Here is an 18027-nt window from a genome sequence, read left to right as displayed (position 1 = left end):
ACTGATCCCGATGATCAAACCCAACCATGGTCGGACCCTGCTGACCCAAAAGATCCGCAAAATGCCCCTGACACTCATGCATACAATGTAAAAACATCTCCTACTGAGGACACTACTGTCTTTAACGCCCTTATTGAAAGGGCGGCAGGTAACCATGATGTACAACTAAGTGCTGACCCGGTTGAGGAAGATTTTTTGTTCAACACCTTTTCCACTTCGGAAAGAACCGTCAAAACTTTGCCCATGCTCAAAGGGGTCCTCAAGCATGCTGGTGACATTTTTAAAGAGAACACAAGTGCAAGGGTATTAAACCCTAGAATTGAAAAAAAATATAGACCGGCACCTGTGGACCCTACTTATATAAAAGGACAGTTGCCGTTGGACTCATTGGTTGTTTCTAATGCACGAAAGAGGGCGAACTCCCAAACTCAGGGGACGCTCCTCCTCCTGACAAAGAGTCAAAAGTACTGGAAACTTCAGGAAAAAGAGTGGCAGCGCAGGCAGCTAACATCTGGCGCATTGCCAACACTCAGGCACTCTTAGCCAGATATGACAGGTCCCATTACGATTCCCTTGAGACACTGTTGCAACACCTACCAGATCAGTACAAAGAGGGAGCAGAGCTACTAATCCAGGAAGGCAAGCTTATCACTAATGCTTCCATTAAGTGCGCGCTAGACGCAGCTGACACTGCAGTCAGGGCCATTAACAACAGCGTCATGCTGCGACGACATGCCTTGTTGAGAATCTCTGGATTCAAACCAGAAGTACAAACTACTATCCTCAATCAGCCGGTTAACCCGGACTACTTATTTGGACCTGAGGTTGAGACCACCCTTGAGAAAATTAAAAAGGACAACGAGACTGCAAAGTCTATGGGGGCTCTGCAGTCACAGCAGTTTCGGGGTGGCTCCTTTCATCGCTCCAGTACTAGAGGACCTTCAAGAGGCCAAAACACACAGCAAACACAGTATAATAAAGGAGGTACACAGACCACCTACATTAAATAGAACTGGGGTGGATACTGTGGAAACAACATCAAAGGCAGAGGAAGAGGAAACAACAATTCCAGATCCTCTGCCAATAACAAACAGTGACGCCCTGTCACTGCCCCCGACCATATAACACCTGTCGGGGGGAGACTCCAACAGTTCCTGTCGGTCTGGAAATCCATCACCACAGACAGGTGGGTAAGAGACATTGTCCAGTACGGGTACTGTCTAGAGCTGATATCCATTCCACCCAACATACCACCAAGACACCGTCCTATGTCCGCAGAGCACTTACACTTATTGCAGCAGGAGGTCGTCCGCATGCTGCAAAAAGGGGCCATGGAGCTCGTCCCTGTAGAAGACCAAGGCTCAGGGGTGTGCTCTCTGTACTTCTTAATACCCAAAAAGGACGGGTCTCTCAGACCCATACTGGACCTCAGGCCTCTAAACAGCTACATTATATCAGAGCATTTTCATATGCTCACTTTACAGCAGGTTCTACCGTTACTCAGACAGGGAAACTTCCTCGCAACACTATATCTAAAAGTTGCGTATTTCCTTATACCCATACACCCATCACACAGACAGTATCTCAGGTTCACTCTTCAAATCAACATTATCAGTTCAAAGTCCTCCCTTTCGGAGTAACGACGGCACCCAGGGTGTTCACAAAGTGCCTGGCGACAGTAGCAGCACACCTAAGGAGACAGCACATACATGTCTACCCTTATCTGGATGACTGGCTTATTCAAGCAAAGACGGCCCAGCAGTGTGCCAGCCACATGTCCCACACCATGCATCTTCTTCACAGTCTGGGATTCTCGCTGAATTATCCAAAGTCACATCTTCAGCCCGCCCACGTGCGACAGTACCTGGGCGCGACAATAAACAATCTGGCAGCCAAAGCTCAGCCAAATTCAGCGAGGATAAACAGCATGCAATTGCTGATACAGAAGTTCAGATCCCAACACTCACTTCCAGCGAGAGTGTTCATGCAGTTGATAGGCATGATGGCCTCCTGCATCTTCATAGTCCCGCACGCGAGACTACATATGCGCCCGCTTCAGGAGTACTTAGCACGTCAGTGGAATCAGGCTCAAGGACAATGGAAAGACCTAGTGTTGGTGAGCGGTCGGGCATACAACTCTCTGCATTAGTGGAACCCACAAAACCTTTGCAAGGGCCGACCGTTCCAAGAGCTTGTACCACAAATAATACTGACAACGGACGCATCTCTCCAAGGATGGGGAGCTGGGTGCAGGGACTATGGACAGCACAGCAAAAGAGGATTAACATCAACCTTCTGGAATTGATGGCCGTCTTCATGGCAATGAAGGCTTTCAAAGTACACTTGTGCAACAAGGTCATGTTGATCCAGACGGACAACATGACTGCCATGTACTCCATACAAAAGCAGGGAGGTACACACTCTCCACAGTTGTCTCATCTGGCTCAGAGCATGTGGAAGTGGGCCATTCAGAGGAACATCTTACTCATGGCGGAACACCTCCCGGGCAAAGACAACCAGATGGCGGATCTGCTTAGCAGGCACAGCCACCAGATGCATGAGTGGGAGATACACCCATCAGTACTCCAACCGTACTTCCAGCAGTGGGGTCATCCACAGATAGACCTGTTCGCCACAAGGGAAAACGCAAAATGCCAAAGCTTCGCCAGCAGGTTCCTACAGTCACAGGGCAATGCGATATGGATGAACTGGTCAGGCAAATTTGCGTACGCTTTTCCCCCAGCACCTCTAATACCGCTAGTGGCACGCAAACTGAGGCAACACTCGATGACACTAATCCTGGTTGCTCCATGTGGGCACGCCAACCATGGTACACCACGTTTCTAGAACTCTCCGTGGTACCGCATCAAAGGCTGTACCTCACACCCAGGCTTTTGACGCAGAGCCATGGCGACATTCAGCATCCAGATCCGCAACAGCTCAACCTGGCGATCTGGCTCCTGAAGCCGTAAACATTATGGAAGTTAAGAATAAACTAGAACGCTAACCACAAAAAACATCACAAACGTAAAATAAAAACATAGCGTCCGCAATGTTTATAACCCAAAAAATACATACGCAGAAGAAAATAACAAGACAATACCATCACACACTTCAATAAAAAAAAAATTAGATAACACATACACACATATGTGTAGAGGCAACGTGTACTATGCAGATTTAAGCTTCAAAAACTGTACATAAATTAACAAAAGATAACAAGTTAAAAATCTCTATGACAGATGGCGGAGTGTTCAGAATGCTTTTATTTGGGTTTTCATCCAATCCACACTCCAGCCTGTGAATTGTATGAAAACACATTATAAACATTTTTAACACTATGCCATCTGTTTAGGAAATTAATCACTCCTGCCATCTATTGTTAATTTATGTACAGCATTTGAAGGTTACATCTGCATAGTATATGTTGCCTCTCAACATATGTGTAGCACACCACTAATAAACATCACAACAGCAACATGCACCAAGACCAGAGTATCACTCAGAAAAAAAACATTCTGCACCACTCAGCACCACCAAAGAACAAATAAACCACACCACACCAGCACTCTACACCACCACGCAACACCACAGCATTACTCTAAAACACAGCATAAGTAAGCACAACAAGGTAAATACTAGGCGACACTCCAGCATCACTCAAAGCCAACACAGCATCACTCATCGCAACATCATAATCACTACACCCAACAACAGCATCACTGTGGTCCACACCAGCATTACTGAGCGCAGCATCACCATCATTTACCACCACTCTACACCAACACAGCACCACTCAGCACCACCAAAGCATCAGGCAAAAACACAACATCACTACGCGCCACTCCAACATCACTCATAGCCAACACTGCACCACTTGGCACCACCACATCATTCAGCAACACAAATTACCACAACAAAATAATTATGCAACACCACATTATAACTACACACCACCACATTATAACTCGCAACACACACAGCAACTCTCAGCAACACTACACCATCTCTCAGCAAGAAAAAAGATATTTCCAGAAACAATTACATTTCAAACAGTACAGGAGAATACAAATAAAAAATTAACAAACAAATAAAATATCTCCATTATGTAGTACCACCAACAATACCAAAAAAAAATAAGGGCCAAATTACAAACACTTAAAAAATATACGCCAAAACTTAATAACTAATAAAAAAATCAATGAATTCATGCAATGAAGGACCAAATAACACGCCAAAAATAAAACCCACTCAATAATAACTTACTAACAAATAAACAACTCATGGAATTATATTTAAAAGGCCAATCCTGCACGTACGCAAAAGAAAAGGATCAAATTACCAAAAAAAAAACATGTAAAGACGAACGGAAGTATAACAATCGTGTTATTAAAAATACAAGACCAATACTGTACATACGATAACTGAAATAATAACCCAACATCTACAAAATACATACCGATTCAATATAAGCATGGCAATACTTTAATACATTAAATTATTAATACATAACAGCTCAAAAAGGAAAATACTATTTACAAACACAAAATGCTTAAACAAAATAAATGTATGATATTTACACATTAACAATAACTTTAAATCAATACATTGGTATACATTACATAAAAGTACATTAAAACATTGCACATTCACAATTTAGAAAGTACAATACATATTTGACTATATACTGAGTACAAGCCTTTCCCACACGAAAGTTCCCGAAGATCAGAGAATTTCCCAATTGACGCACGTCAAACGCAACTCTACGTCACAAAACGTAGCGCTGCGATTGGCTACAGATTAAGTCATACCTCAACCACTTTGAAACTTCACTAGAACGCTAAACACAAAACGTAAATCACGTAAAGGAAACACATAGCGTCCGCCATTTTTAAAAAACAAAAAACTTAAACAGCAACGTTAAAACACAATACATTAACACACATAACACATACTTAACAAATATATAAATACACACACATGTTACAAAAAAATACATGCAACACACTAACACTCACACATCACATCTAACAAAAACAATAAAACATCACACACAAAGCATAATGCCACAACATATAATACACTAATAACAAACATCTACACAACAGCATTAATACACAGCATCACAGCAACACACCAACTCAACTCTGCAACACCAAACCAACACTCAGCACCACCACATCAACAGTCAGCAACAGCCCAGCAACACTCACAACAAATACAGCATTACACACCATCAAAACAGCAACACTCAGCTACACCACAGCAACACTTAGAAAAACACATGCATCATTAAACAACACAACAACATCACTGTACAACACATCAGCAACACTCGGCACCAGCCCAGCATCACTCAGCAACACACCAGCATTACTTAGCGCAACACCAGCAACACTCCGCACCAACACAACATCACTCAGCACCACACAAAAAAAAATTGCATCAATCCGCAAAACACCTGAAACACAGCAGAACAACATTAAGAATAAACATCACAACATTTACAATGTGAACAACTGCATCAACACACCACCACTCAACACCACCACAACATCACTCAAACACACAAAAAGTAAATAAATAAATTTAAAAAAGAAACTAAAAACATTTTTTTTTTCAATCTTGCTGTCACTCAACCGCCCTCACTCTACCGACAATCTACCACTTTACCGCACTCACTATACCGCTCTCACGCCCTCACTCTACCTCACTCACTCTAGTGCCCTCACGCCCTCACTCTACCAACATCAATCTACAACTCTACCGCCCTAACTCTACCACTCTCTCTAACACCATCACTATACCACTCTACCTCCCTCACGCCCTCAATCTACCACCCTCACTCTACCGGCCTCACTTTCACACTCTACCGCCCTCACGCTCTCACTCTACCACACACACTATACCTCACTACCACCCTCACGGCCTTCACTCTACCGCCCTCACGGCCTTCACTCTACCATCCTCACGGCCTTCACTCTACCATCCTCACGGCCTTCACTCTACCATCCTCACTATAACACTCTACCTCACTCACTCTAACACTATGCCGCCCTCACTCTACCACTATGCCGCCCTCACTCTACCACTCTAGCACCCTCACTCTACCACTCTACAACCCTCACTCTACCACTCTACAACCATCACTCTATCCCCCTTCACTCTACCACTCTACCGCCCTCACCCTACCACTATAACGCCCTCACTCTACCGCCCTCAATCAACCACTCTGCCAAACTCACCCTAACACTCTACCGCCCTCACTCTACCACCCACACTGAACAACCCTCACTCAACCACCCTCACTCTATCCCCCTCATTCTACCGCACTCAATTTTCAATTTATTTATTTATGATTTTGGAACTCTGATGAGATCCACATAAAAGAAAGAAAATCTACATTTTCACACAATCACAATGAGAAAATACAGAAAGAAAAGACATTATATAGGCCACTAATATATATCTAAAAAGCTTTTTAAAAAGTTAAAAATGTTATAACAAAACATTTCATTAGGTGGATTGTAAATGGCGTCCATAAAAGCGGTGGCAGACAGGATACTTAATTTTAGACAAATTGGTCTCAACTACTTACGCCGATGTAAGAGTAGAGCCGGACAAACAAAAAGCACATGAGTCATATCCTGAATTGAATTATTACAAAGATTACACACATCTGAAGAACCATACCATCTAGACAGTAAATTATTCAGAGGGAGAAGATCCTGTCTCAATAAAAACCAGAAACGGTGTACACCATGAGGGAGATTCCAAGTAACATAAAATTGTGCTATTCTCATTAGGCAGGAGTCAAAGGCCAGAGAAACACCTTTCTTTGAAATACGGGCCTCCCTATCCATCTTAAAGCCTAATTTCCAGGAAGCCAGTTTCAGGATAGACTTCAACTGGTATGCAGACAGTGTAAAAAGTACTGATTCATCGAATTGTAAAAGATCAACTGCAATTCTAAAATTATTTACAATTAGAGAATGCTCTTTTAGAGTTCCTAGTAATTCTTTTTGAATAAGTTGTCTAAGAGTACCAGGTTCTCCCTTTGTGAGGCTGGAAACCCATCGCACTATCCCTGCAAGGCCCTGAACCCAACTACTACGCAGGCCAAATTCCAACCTAAGAGCGGCCACAGTGCAGGCGGTATTAACTGTGGTTAAATACCGCAATATTTTACCTTCCGTAGTATTTAAAAAAAAACATTTTCCTATATCAACTAATTAGATACCATATAGTAGAGAAGCTGGGAAGACCTCTAGCAAAAAGGCGAAGTGTCTTCTGCCTGTAGATCTATAAAGAGAGATTAAACTTTTGCCTTGTGTCATTGCCTTCCTGGTATTATTTGCTATATGGGCCTTATCACTTATATTGCCAACTATTGTTTTTCCTAGGAAGACATATGATGTTACCACTTCCAACTTTTGTCCACCTACAGACCAAGCAAAACTCCCATATTTCAGCTTTTTCCTTCCCGTAATGCACATTACTTTACTTTTTGACACATTTATCTTAAGGTGGTGGGCCACTGCATATTCATGTAATGCCTGCAGACGATTATTTAAGCCTCTTGGTGTTAAATCCAGTATTAATATATCGTCTGCATACATCAGACAGACAATCGATTTAGCCCCCAATATTGGGGCAATACCTTCACTCAAAGACAAGGCGAAGGGGAGGTCAGATTTGTATAAGGAAAATAATACAGGGCCAATAAACAACCTTGTTTTAGGCCGTTAGCTGAAGAAATAGCTTGAGAAGGCCTATTTCCCCACCCAACAGAACTCTACACCAGGTATCAGAGTGGAGAGCCCGGACTAACTCCAGAAGCATGGTCGGCATGCCAAGGTCCGATAATTTCCTCCACAGCAAAGGACGGTCTACTTTATCAAATGCTGTGGATAAGTCTATGAAGGCTGCATAGACTCTCCCTCCTCGAACCTTGATGTATTTTTCAGATATGACTTGCAATGCCGTTAAATTATCCATAGTTCCATGTCTTTCCCTGAACCCAAGCTGCTCAAGGGTTAAGATTTCACCCTTAACCACCCAATCATTAATCCGCTTCAGAAGGCATTTTGCGAAGACTTTGCCTATGGCGTCCAAAAGGGCAATTTGTCGGTAGTTCTGTGGAGCATCACGGTCTCCCTTCTTGAAAAGGGGGACTAGTATGCTCCCCTTCCAGGAAGGGAGAACAGTTTTGTGTAGAAAACAAAAACTAAACATCGGAAAAAGAATTTTGCTCCACCTATCGCTATTTTGTTTGAGGACCGAGATGGGAAGCTCATCCGGACCCATAGCCCCAGAGGAACGCAAGCCCTTAATAGCCAATTCAATATCCTTTTCAGCAGGCGGACCATATGACGAGCTATCCTCATTCGTTTTACTATAGTCAACCACCATTCCGTTACTTGCATACAGGTTCTCGATGTAACCAACCCATGTTTGCTCTTCAATGGGTACTGGGAGTGGTCTAGATCTTGCTCCACATCCCTCCCAATGAGCGACCAAAATGTTCTTACATGCCCTTTAAATGCAGCTTCCCGCAGTTTGATCCACAAGGTATCTTCCCTCTCTTTTTTCAGTTTAATCTTCACCCTACTCCTCCTTCTTAATAAAACTATTCTATAGTATCTTTTGGGTGAATAAGTCAAATACTGTGCCCTTACTAATTTGTTTATTTCAGTATTCAGTAAACGATGAGAAATGGGAATTACTTTGGTATTTCCTTTTTGAATCGTTTTTTTTGCTATGGAGCTCACCTCATTCATAAAATCAGCAAAACATTTTATTTCAGATCCTTTCCAGTTAACCAAATTGTACAGAGCAGCCTCTAGAATACTCTCCAGGCCCCTAATTTCCCGAATATCCCAATGGCATCTCCCTGATTTCTCTCCAAAGCTGACCAATTCACTGTTTAATGACCATGGATCCGTCTTGAGCGGTTTTAAATTTACAGTGATAGTTAATACTTTATGATCGCTATGTAATGTACTGGAGACCGTAAGATCTTTCAAGAGGGAGAAAGAGGTACTTCCCACCATCACATAATCTAGAATGGATTCACTATTGTTTGATTTATGGGTGAAATTTGCCAGTGTATCTGAGGAAAGCCTTCCATTTACTATAATTCCATCAACTTCTGTCAATTCCTCAAGAAGCAATTTCCCTCTCTTATTTGTCTTAATATTGCCTGGAAAAAGGGCTTGAGGAATCTGCAAGGATTCCTCCTTGTGCTTATTTCTGAACAACTCTAGGCTGAAGTTAGAAATTTTACATTTAAAATCCCCTAACAAAGTTATGAGTGGAAGGTTCTATATCGGAAATTTTCTTTATATAGGAAAAAACCTTCTTTAAAAGTACATTATGACAAACATCTGGGGGAATATATGCATTTATCAAAACAATTGGTTTACGCGGATCAACATTGTCCAAATTGAACAATGTTACTGCCTGGAAAAGATTGCTGGGATCTATATAGTGGGCAAAATTCCATTTTATTTTATTAGACCGCAAACAAGCCACTCCGCCCCTTGCATGGCCTCTCCTTGAGGGAGTAGCTCTGCCATCTAATGAGAAATAATCCTTTCCCGCCAATAATTTCTCCACACACCAAGACGAAGTGGACACAGATCACATTGGCTTCTAATGTGTGTAAGAATTGTAATTTTTTTGGGCTATTCTTTATTTAAGCGCCATTCCACGATAATATTTTTAAATCGTTGCTAAAAATGGGAATATGGTTTGGGATTATTATTAGATTTGCTCGACAGGACACCAGGCAACCAGATCCATTGAAGACTCTCTTCTGCAGCAATTCGTTGGGAGGGGAAGGAGAGGGGATTTATGTATGTCACATGACGTACATTTTTTGAGATACTGATTTTTAAGTCTTCAATTTCAGCTGGACGATCTGTGCTACCTAAAACTGTCTGAGGTAGCAGGGACTTCTTAACAAGTCTTCCATTTAGAGATTTCGCTAGAAATGGGATACCATCAATCCCCCTACTTTGTAACCCTTGCTGACCATTGAAGGATATGATTTACAATAATTTTAGAATAAAACCTTACCCTCTTTAAGTTCCCAACCCCTGGTTTTAAAATAGTAACTACATCAATGTCATTAGTTTGAACAAGTTTCAGACTTTCGATCTCATGAAAGCATTTGAGGAGAGACGATCTATTTAGTATAAGATCTGTATCAAACAGAGGGAAAACATCTAAATGGAAAGTATCTATACATTCCTTTTCAGGGACTTCATTTGGCCTTTTAGGAGCCTTTTCTCTTCCAATCGTGTCGGGGAACGACTTAGCTAGGGGATTGAGGGCTGTTATTGAAAGACTAGCGGGTTTCATCTGCTCCACAGATGGAATAATACTGGAGGGCACCCCTGTTACGATATTATAGGCAACTGATATGGGGGGTATTGGATTAAGGGGTAAGTCATTATGATTCAATAGTAAATCAGTCGCTTGATCTATAGGATTCAAGATCTGTTGGTCTAGAATAACTTGCCGGATCACATCTTGGGGGGCATTAAGCATAGAACCTTGCGAGAGGTTTTTTTCAGTAGAGGTATCTAAATGTTCTTCAAAATTAAGTTTCCTCTGCATCTTTTTTGCAAATCTTCGAGTTGGTTTCCTCTTTTTTTCCTTTTTTTCTTTTTAAATTTCCCTGTTTTTTCCTTTTTCCCCTCAGTCCAGAACTCCCTCTTTCTCTTCAATTATCTGGGGTTTAAAAATAGGGAAAAGCTCTTTATCTGTTCTTTTTTCAGAGTCAGTCATGGTTTCTATTTCTTGATCAAGCTCAATAACACAATTACCTACAGGGGCTTTTGATGGAGTTACGAGGGTATTTCCCAACATTACTACTGTTTTCTTTCTATCAGTAGGTAGGTGGTTCTCATCGTGTCCAGTTAGAACTGAATCTTGGGGGGCATTCTCAAGCTTTTTCTCTGCCATCTTATCTTTCATCACTTTCGGCCCTATTGGAGTAGGCTCATATTTTAGGCTAGATTCCTTCCCCTGTTTACTGTTTAGTAATACCTTAAGTATTTGGGTTAAGGTTTCCAGCACACAATCTGAGCCACCAACAAATGTTTCCAGTAACAATAGAATAGAAGAAAGCAGATGTTCTAAAGCTGACAAAGAATCAGAAACTGGTTTATCATGCATAGTGGGTTGGTTAAGATGGATATCTGAGAAGTCAGGGCTCGTAGAATTGTTTGACTGTGATATGAAAAATTGAGATTTAATAGAGGGAGTACTACTATATAGTTGAAGCCCTGGAGGGGCTATTGCTGCTGGAGTGTTTGCTAGGTCTATAATCTTACTAGAATCGTAAGTGATATATCTCTTGCAGAGCTCTATATCTAGATCTGGAAAAGTAAAATCTTTACTTCGAGCTTCCGCAATCTGAGATGGACCAAAGGATTTTTTTGATAATAATTCACCGGGGGAAAGTAAGGGACTATGCACTATCACCTCCACTGTTTTAGGAATAGAGCCAAGAGGACCATGGAGGGTCAAAGTACTATTTTTATTGTTATCCTCGGGAATTTGCCTTAAAAGCATCGAGGATTTCAGAGGGTCTAAGGGCCCACCCACCCCGGCAGTGAGAAAATCAGCAGCCTCTACCTTATTTGCCAAATCAATTGGAACAACATGATTGCTGTGCCCCCTTATGGTAGTTTGGCCCTTTTATTCTCCTCTTTTGTTAATATCTTCAGATTTTGACTCCTCTGTGGGGACCTTGTCCTTTCCCCTTTCCCATAAACTATATAATTGACATTTTCCTTTTAACAGCGTAACAGAAGCATCCTTATTTCGTAAGGGATTTGATTTGGTCTTTGAGCAAGTCCTGCCCACCAATAGTCGCCCAGACCGTAAATTTTTAGCAGTCATTACAAGTATCAGTTTATCAATACAAGGCTGCGAAAACCAAGGAAGGCGAAGCCCGCCTGGGAAGAGGCACTCGCAGTGAGACTTTATAATCAGGGTCCTTTGTAGCACCGAAGCCTCCGGGCAGACAAAGCAGGAAAAGAGCACAGAAGTAGTCCAATATGAACAGAGAGGCAAACTGTCACTTCAGAATCAACTGCAAGCTGCGCATGCGGAGCGGGGTCCACGGGCACTATAAACCTGATAGAGGAAGGCGGGGCTCGCCCGGGAAGAGGCACCGGCTATAGGTGGAGCAAAGGATGCTGGTCCTCGCAGTCCCGGGCACCTGCAGTGAGTCCTTTTGATCAGGGTCCTTTGCAGCGCCAAAGCCTCCGGACAGACAAAGCGGGAAAAGAGCACAAAAATAGTTCGATATGAACGAGGAAACAAGTTGACACCTCAAAATGGTGGAGGAAGGCGGGGCTCGCCCGGGAAGAGGCACTAGCTGTGAATGGAGCAAAGAATGCAAGTCCTCGCAGTCCCGGGGACCCGCAGTGAGTCCTTTTAGTCAGGGAACTTTGCAGCGCCAAAACCTCCGGGCAAAACAAGGCAAGAAAAAAAAAAAACCACAGAATAAACGAACCGATATCGACGGAAAGACAAACTGTCACTTCAGGATTAGCTGTGAGCTGCTGATCTAATTACTCCCGTTACAGTTTATTCCAAGGGGAGCACTTCTGGAGGGCACACAACTCTAGGTTCTCGCTGGGATCACGCTGGGGAAATTCGCCGCACTGGCATATCCTTACCGGTTATTCGCCCTCCAGATGCAACCTCAAGGTGTGCTCTGTAAATCGAGCTCTCAGCGGGAAGGGCGGGTGTGTCTATTCAGGAGCCGTGGCTTACTTCCCCCAGTGCGGCGCGGCTCGGCAACGTAGCTCCTGGCTCTTATTTAATCAAGCGGTATCAAAGCCAAACCGTTTGCCGCGTGAGGTCAGGAGGACCGGAGCATCTCCGCCCTTCGCTCTGCTCCCCTCCCTTGTGACACTACACCGGCCAAATTCACCCGTAGCCACAACGGTTAACCGTTGACCTCCTTCACGCTCCAGCTCCAACTCAAAGACCACCGCAACTGCTCAATACGCAGGCGTAAAGAACAGACAGTTAAAAAACGCACTCCTCCACTCCTTATAGCCTCCTCACAGCCTCTTTACAGCCTCCTCACTTACCTCTGTGTGTCTGACCTCCCAGATGCCTCTTGCCAGGTGCCTTGTGCCTCGTGCCTCGTGCCCTGCTCCTCTGTCCGTTTAGTACAGGAGCACCCTGCTCCCAGCATTTGCTGCCTCCTCTTTCCCTGAATTTATGTGCTCCCCTCCGTTTTTAAATCAGATTAGCTGATTTCGGCTTTGTTTTTCAAAACGCTGGTTATTTTCCCCTCATGTCGCAGCCACGTTGCAACCAAGTCACAGGCTGTTTCTTCTTCTTAGCCGTTCACGGCTTCCCCGTCTTTTGGGGTCTTTTCGCCTCTTTCTCCCCGTCTTTTCTCTGCGTCCTCGCACAGTCTCACTCAGTGTTTCTCCCAGCCGTGGCTGACTCCAGGGCAGACTCGGCGGCGAGCGGAAGAGATGCAGGCATGTAGGCGGAGGCTGAGGCTACAGGCGATCAGCGGTCAGAACACACAGAGCCTGTGTTGTCGTAAAGTCTGCCAATGTTTAGTCACCGCACTCACTCTAACGTCCTCACTGACTCTACCGCACTCACTCACTATAACGCCCTCACTCACTCTAAAATCCTCCATCACTCTACTGCCCTCCATCACTCTACCGCCCTCCATCACTCTACCGCCCTCCCTCACTCTACCGCCCTCCCTCACTCAATCGAACTTCATCACTCTGCCGCCCTCATTCACTCTACCATCCTCACTCACTCTATCGCCCTTCCATCACTCAAACACCCTCCCTCCCTCTATTGCCCTCCCTCTATTGCCCTCCCTTTATCTAACATCCTCCCTCTATCGCCCTCCCTCTATCTAACATCCTCCCTCTATCGCCCTCCCTCTATCTAACATCCTCCCTCTATCGCCCTCCCTCTATCGCCCTCCCTCTATCGCCCTCCCTCTATCGCCCTCCCTCTATCGCCCTCCCTCTATCGCCCTCCCTCTATCGCCCTCCCTCTATCGCCCTCCCTCTATCGCCCTCCCTCTATCGCCCTCCCTCTATCGCCCTCCCTCTATCGCCCTCCCTCTATCGCCCTCCCTCTATCGCCCTCCCTCTATCGCCCTCCCTCTATCGCCCTCCCTCTATCGCCCTCCCTCTATCGCCCTCCCTCTATCGCCCTCCCTCTATCGCCCTCCCTCTATCGCCCTCCCTCCCTCTATCGCCCTCCCTCCCTCTATCGCCCTCCCTCCCTCTATCGCCCTCCCTCCCTCTATCGCCCTCCCTCCCTCTATCGCCCTCCCTCCCTCTATCGCCCTCCCTCCCTCTATCGCCCTCCCTCCCTCTATCGCCCTCCCTCTATCGCCCATCCTCCCTCTATCGCCCATCCTCCCTCTATCGCCCATCCTCCCTCTATCGCCCTCCCTCTATCGCCCATCCTCCCTCTATCGCCCTCCCTCTATCGCCCATCCTCCCTCTATCGCCCTCCCTCTATCGCCCATCCTCCCTCTATCGCACTCACTCTATCGCCCATCCTCCCTCTATCGCACTCACTCTATCTAACATCCTCCCTCTATCGCACTCACTCTATCTAACATCCTCCCTCTATCGCACTCACTCTATCTAACATCCTCCCTCTATCTATCTATCGCACTCACTCTATCTAACATCCTCCCTCTATCTATCTATTGCACTCACTCTATCTAACATCCTCCCTCTATCTATCTATTGCACTCACTCTATCTAACATCCTCCCTCTATCTATCTATTGCACTCACTCTATCTAACATCCTCCCTCTATCTATCTATTGCACTCACTCTATCTAACATCCTCCCTCTATCTATCTATTGCACTCACTCTATCTATCTATTGCACTCACTCTATCTATCTATTGCATCAACATAGCATCACTCAGCACCACCACTGTGTCACTCAGGGGCACCACACATCACTATGCGCAACAACAGCATCACTGAACGCCACAGCATCACTTGTAGCCAAAACAACATCACCCCGCGCCACAACACCATGAATCTGTGCAACAATTCAACAACTGGTTCAATTATTTTCTATCAATGTTTCAAACTTTATTACAAATGTCAGAAAAATATGTTAAAGGTTTTCACTTCTGTTCATGTTAAAACATTTTTATTTGTCAGGTCAATACATGTAAGACAGGGGAAAACTATATATTGTACCTTTACTAATGCTATACATGTAACATGTGATAATTTTATAATTATTGCCATTTCTAAAAACTTAATTAATACTTTTATATTTTGCCAAAAAAAATAACATTTTCCACACCAAAAGCTCAAACTTTTCTATTGCAAGACCTATTGCATTTCCAATGCTTGTTATGTCTAAGGTACCTTCTGATTTCCATCTTAATGAACCGGTCATTTTGAAGACTTTCTTTCCCAATCCTCAATCACCTGTGGAAAGGACTCTACATACTCTTGATATCAAGAGTTGTCTGAAATTTTATTTACAAAGGACATCCTCAATACGTCAATCTGATCAGCTTTTTATAGCCTATGGGAAAATGCGTAAGGGACACCCAATATCCAAACAGTCCATTGCTCCTTGGATTTCTTCTGCGATCTCTTCATCAAGCGGGTAGACCTCTACAGGCAACTCGGAGAGCACATTCTACTAGAGCAATCTCTTCTTCTACTGCTTTTTCTGCTGGTGTGCCTCTTCATCAAATATGCCGAGCGGCAACATGGTCCAGCAGGCACACCTTTACCAAGCACTACTGTCTGGAAGCTGCCAGCAATGCATACACGTCTGTGGGATAAGCGGTTCTCCGTAATCTTTTTAAGTAAGGTGATCCTCTGTTCTTCCCTCCTTCTCATTGAGGGCATTTATATGTACATATATATTTATATTTATATAGTTATATATTCTTACACTTTTACAGATGTTTATTTTATGTGGTTTTGGAATATATAGATATACGTGTGTGTGTGTGTGTGTGTGTGTGTGTGTGTGTGTGTGTGTGTGTGTGTGTGTGTGTGTGTATATATATATATATATAGTGAAGTAGTGTGGTAGTGTGGCTCACTGGTTAGAGGCGGCAGACCCGAGAGCAGAGGACGGCCCGGGACCAGGGTTCGATTCCCGACGCGGCAGGTTTCTGGACCAGGGTCAGCGGACTCGATAATTCTCTCGCCTCGGTGCCCACTCTGATCAGCGATCACACTCGGCAACTCTGGGCATAAGCTTGCCTCATCTTCACTAACGGCCCCACCAGACCGCCGGGGATGCCTGGTCTCACCCTGGAGATACCCATTAAGGGACCATCTCACAGGGAAGCCAGGAAGGGTTTCGCAGCGGTCGAAGCGCGGAGATACTCCTCCGGGAGTCGATCCTAGCGCTATATAAATACTTGCAATTAATTAATATATTTATAAAGAAAGATATCTGATCTCACAAGCATTATTATGGAATTACTGTTTTCTACCCGGATTCAAGCATGTGAATCTATGAAAGGTACCCCAATCCTGGAGAAGAACAAAAGTTACTTACCTGTAAACTGTGGTTCTCCAGTATTGGTATTTTTCATAGATTCACATGCGACTCACCCACCCTCCCCTCAGAGGCTCTCCTAGGCTCTTTTACTCTTTTACTCTTATATCACACTTGTGCTGGAAAATCTGAGAGCCTGAGCCTCTGGGGAGAACATTCTGGAGGGTGCTGTCGCCTGATTGGCTATAGTTTGGACTATACATAATGACTTGGACGAGTCATGCAAGTGGAAAAAAATTCCTATTGACTTTTAACTATTTTACTTCTTGCTTCTAATTTACCTATGATATGGCTATTCTATGCATATTTATTGCTATTTTTATGTACCGTGGGACTCACTTCGACGGGGAATAATTAAAGCATGTGATTCTATGAAAGATACCAATATTGGAGAACCACAGTTTACAGGTCTGTAATTTTTGTTCTTCTGATGTCAACATAGGAAATACAAGAAAACAGATCGCTCTTGACTAAAACGGCAGGACTGGCACAAGGTGTCACATGTGGGCGAAGGCGGGGCAAAGATATACATATTTTTGCTTTTTAGCACATTAAAAGTAATCTCGTAATTCCTTGATCAATAGACATTATTCTGTACAGTAGCGGGTATTGTATAGCCTTAGAGCCTGCATTAGCGGGCGCAGCCGGCCATTAAAGGCCCACTACAGCGTTAAAGCCTTCAACAAGGGAGTGGGGCTTTAATGGCTGGTAGAGCCCGCTACGGAGGGCTGTAAGGCTATTAGAACTTCCCGCCTCTACAGGGCAGCATGTTCTAATTTGTAAAACAAAGGCTTCACGAAGCAAGAGGGGGTTGAAATCCCCATGGGCTCCGTAAGACCTTTGTTCACAGCTGTAGCTGTGAACAAACATCGGAATGTTGATGCTCTGGGCTTCTACCGGCCATTAGAAGCCTGGAGCACCCCATTGATTTCGATGGAGGGCTCAACATTCCAGTGTTATAATAACCCAGATATCATTCTGGTTGTTTATTAGAGCTGTAGTCATGCTGAAGTAGCACGCTGAGCAATTAACTGACAACCTGCGGATGCTGTTGGAATTGCATGTTTTACTCAGTGTTCAGGATGTTTTTTCTAACATAGCCGAGGAAAATATTTGGGAATTTATAGATAATGTCCTCATTTTAGCTTCTGGAGCACTTGACATAATTTCCACGAGAAAAAATGTAGAGAAACATTTTCTTCCGAACATGGTTAGTAAATTGCCAGTTAAGGGCTAGCATTTTTCACATGGTGAAACCACCTGATAAATATCAACAATTGCTAAGATTAGTATGGCACCACAAACAAATGATTTATATTATGACTAAAATCTTTTACCATCCTTTCCCTTTCTGTGTACGCTTTTTCTGAATCTCAATGCCAGGCATTTGCTACAGTGCTTTCTATGGGGTATAAACTGACAGAGTTAAAAAATTAAAACAGCTTTGCTTCT

The 18027-nt window shown here is 43.9% G+C and overlaps 1 protein-coding gene across 4 annotated transcripts in view; it reads left to right on the top strand.

Moving 5' to 3' along the window:
* USP9X (ubiquitin specific peptidase 9 X-linked) overlaps positions 1–18027 on the top strand; it is a 1749911-nt gene that overhangs the window by 399305 nt on the left and 1332579 nt on the right. The window lies entirely within an intron of this gene.

The sequence above is a fragment of the Lissotriton vulgaris genome, chromosome 8 (assembly GCF_964263255.1).
Source record: "Lissotriton vulgaris chromosome 8, aLisVul1.2, whole genome shotgun sequence".
In the NCBI taxonomy this organism is placed as follows: Eukaryota; Metazoa; Chordata; class Amphibia; order Caudata; family Salamandridae; genus Lissotriton; species Lissotriton vulgaris.
Note: the sequence above shows the minus strand (reverse complement) of the source record. Positions and strands in the feature narration are given on the sequence as shown.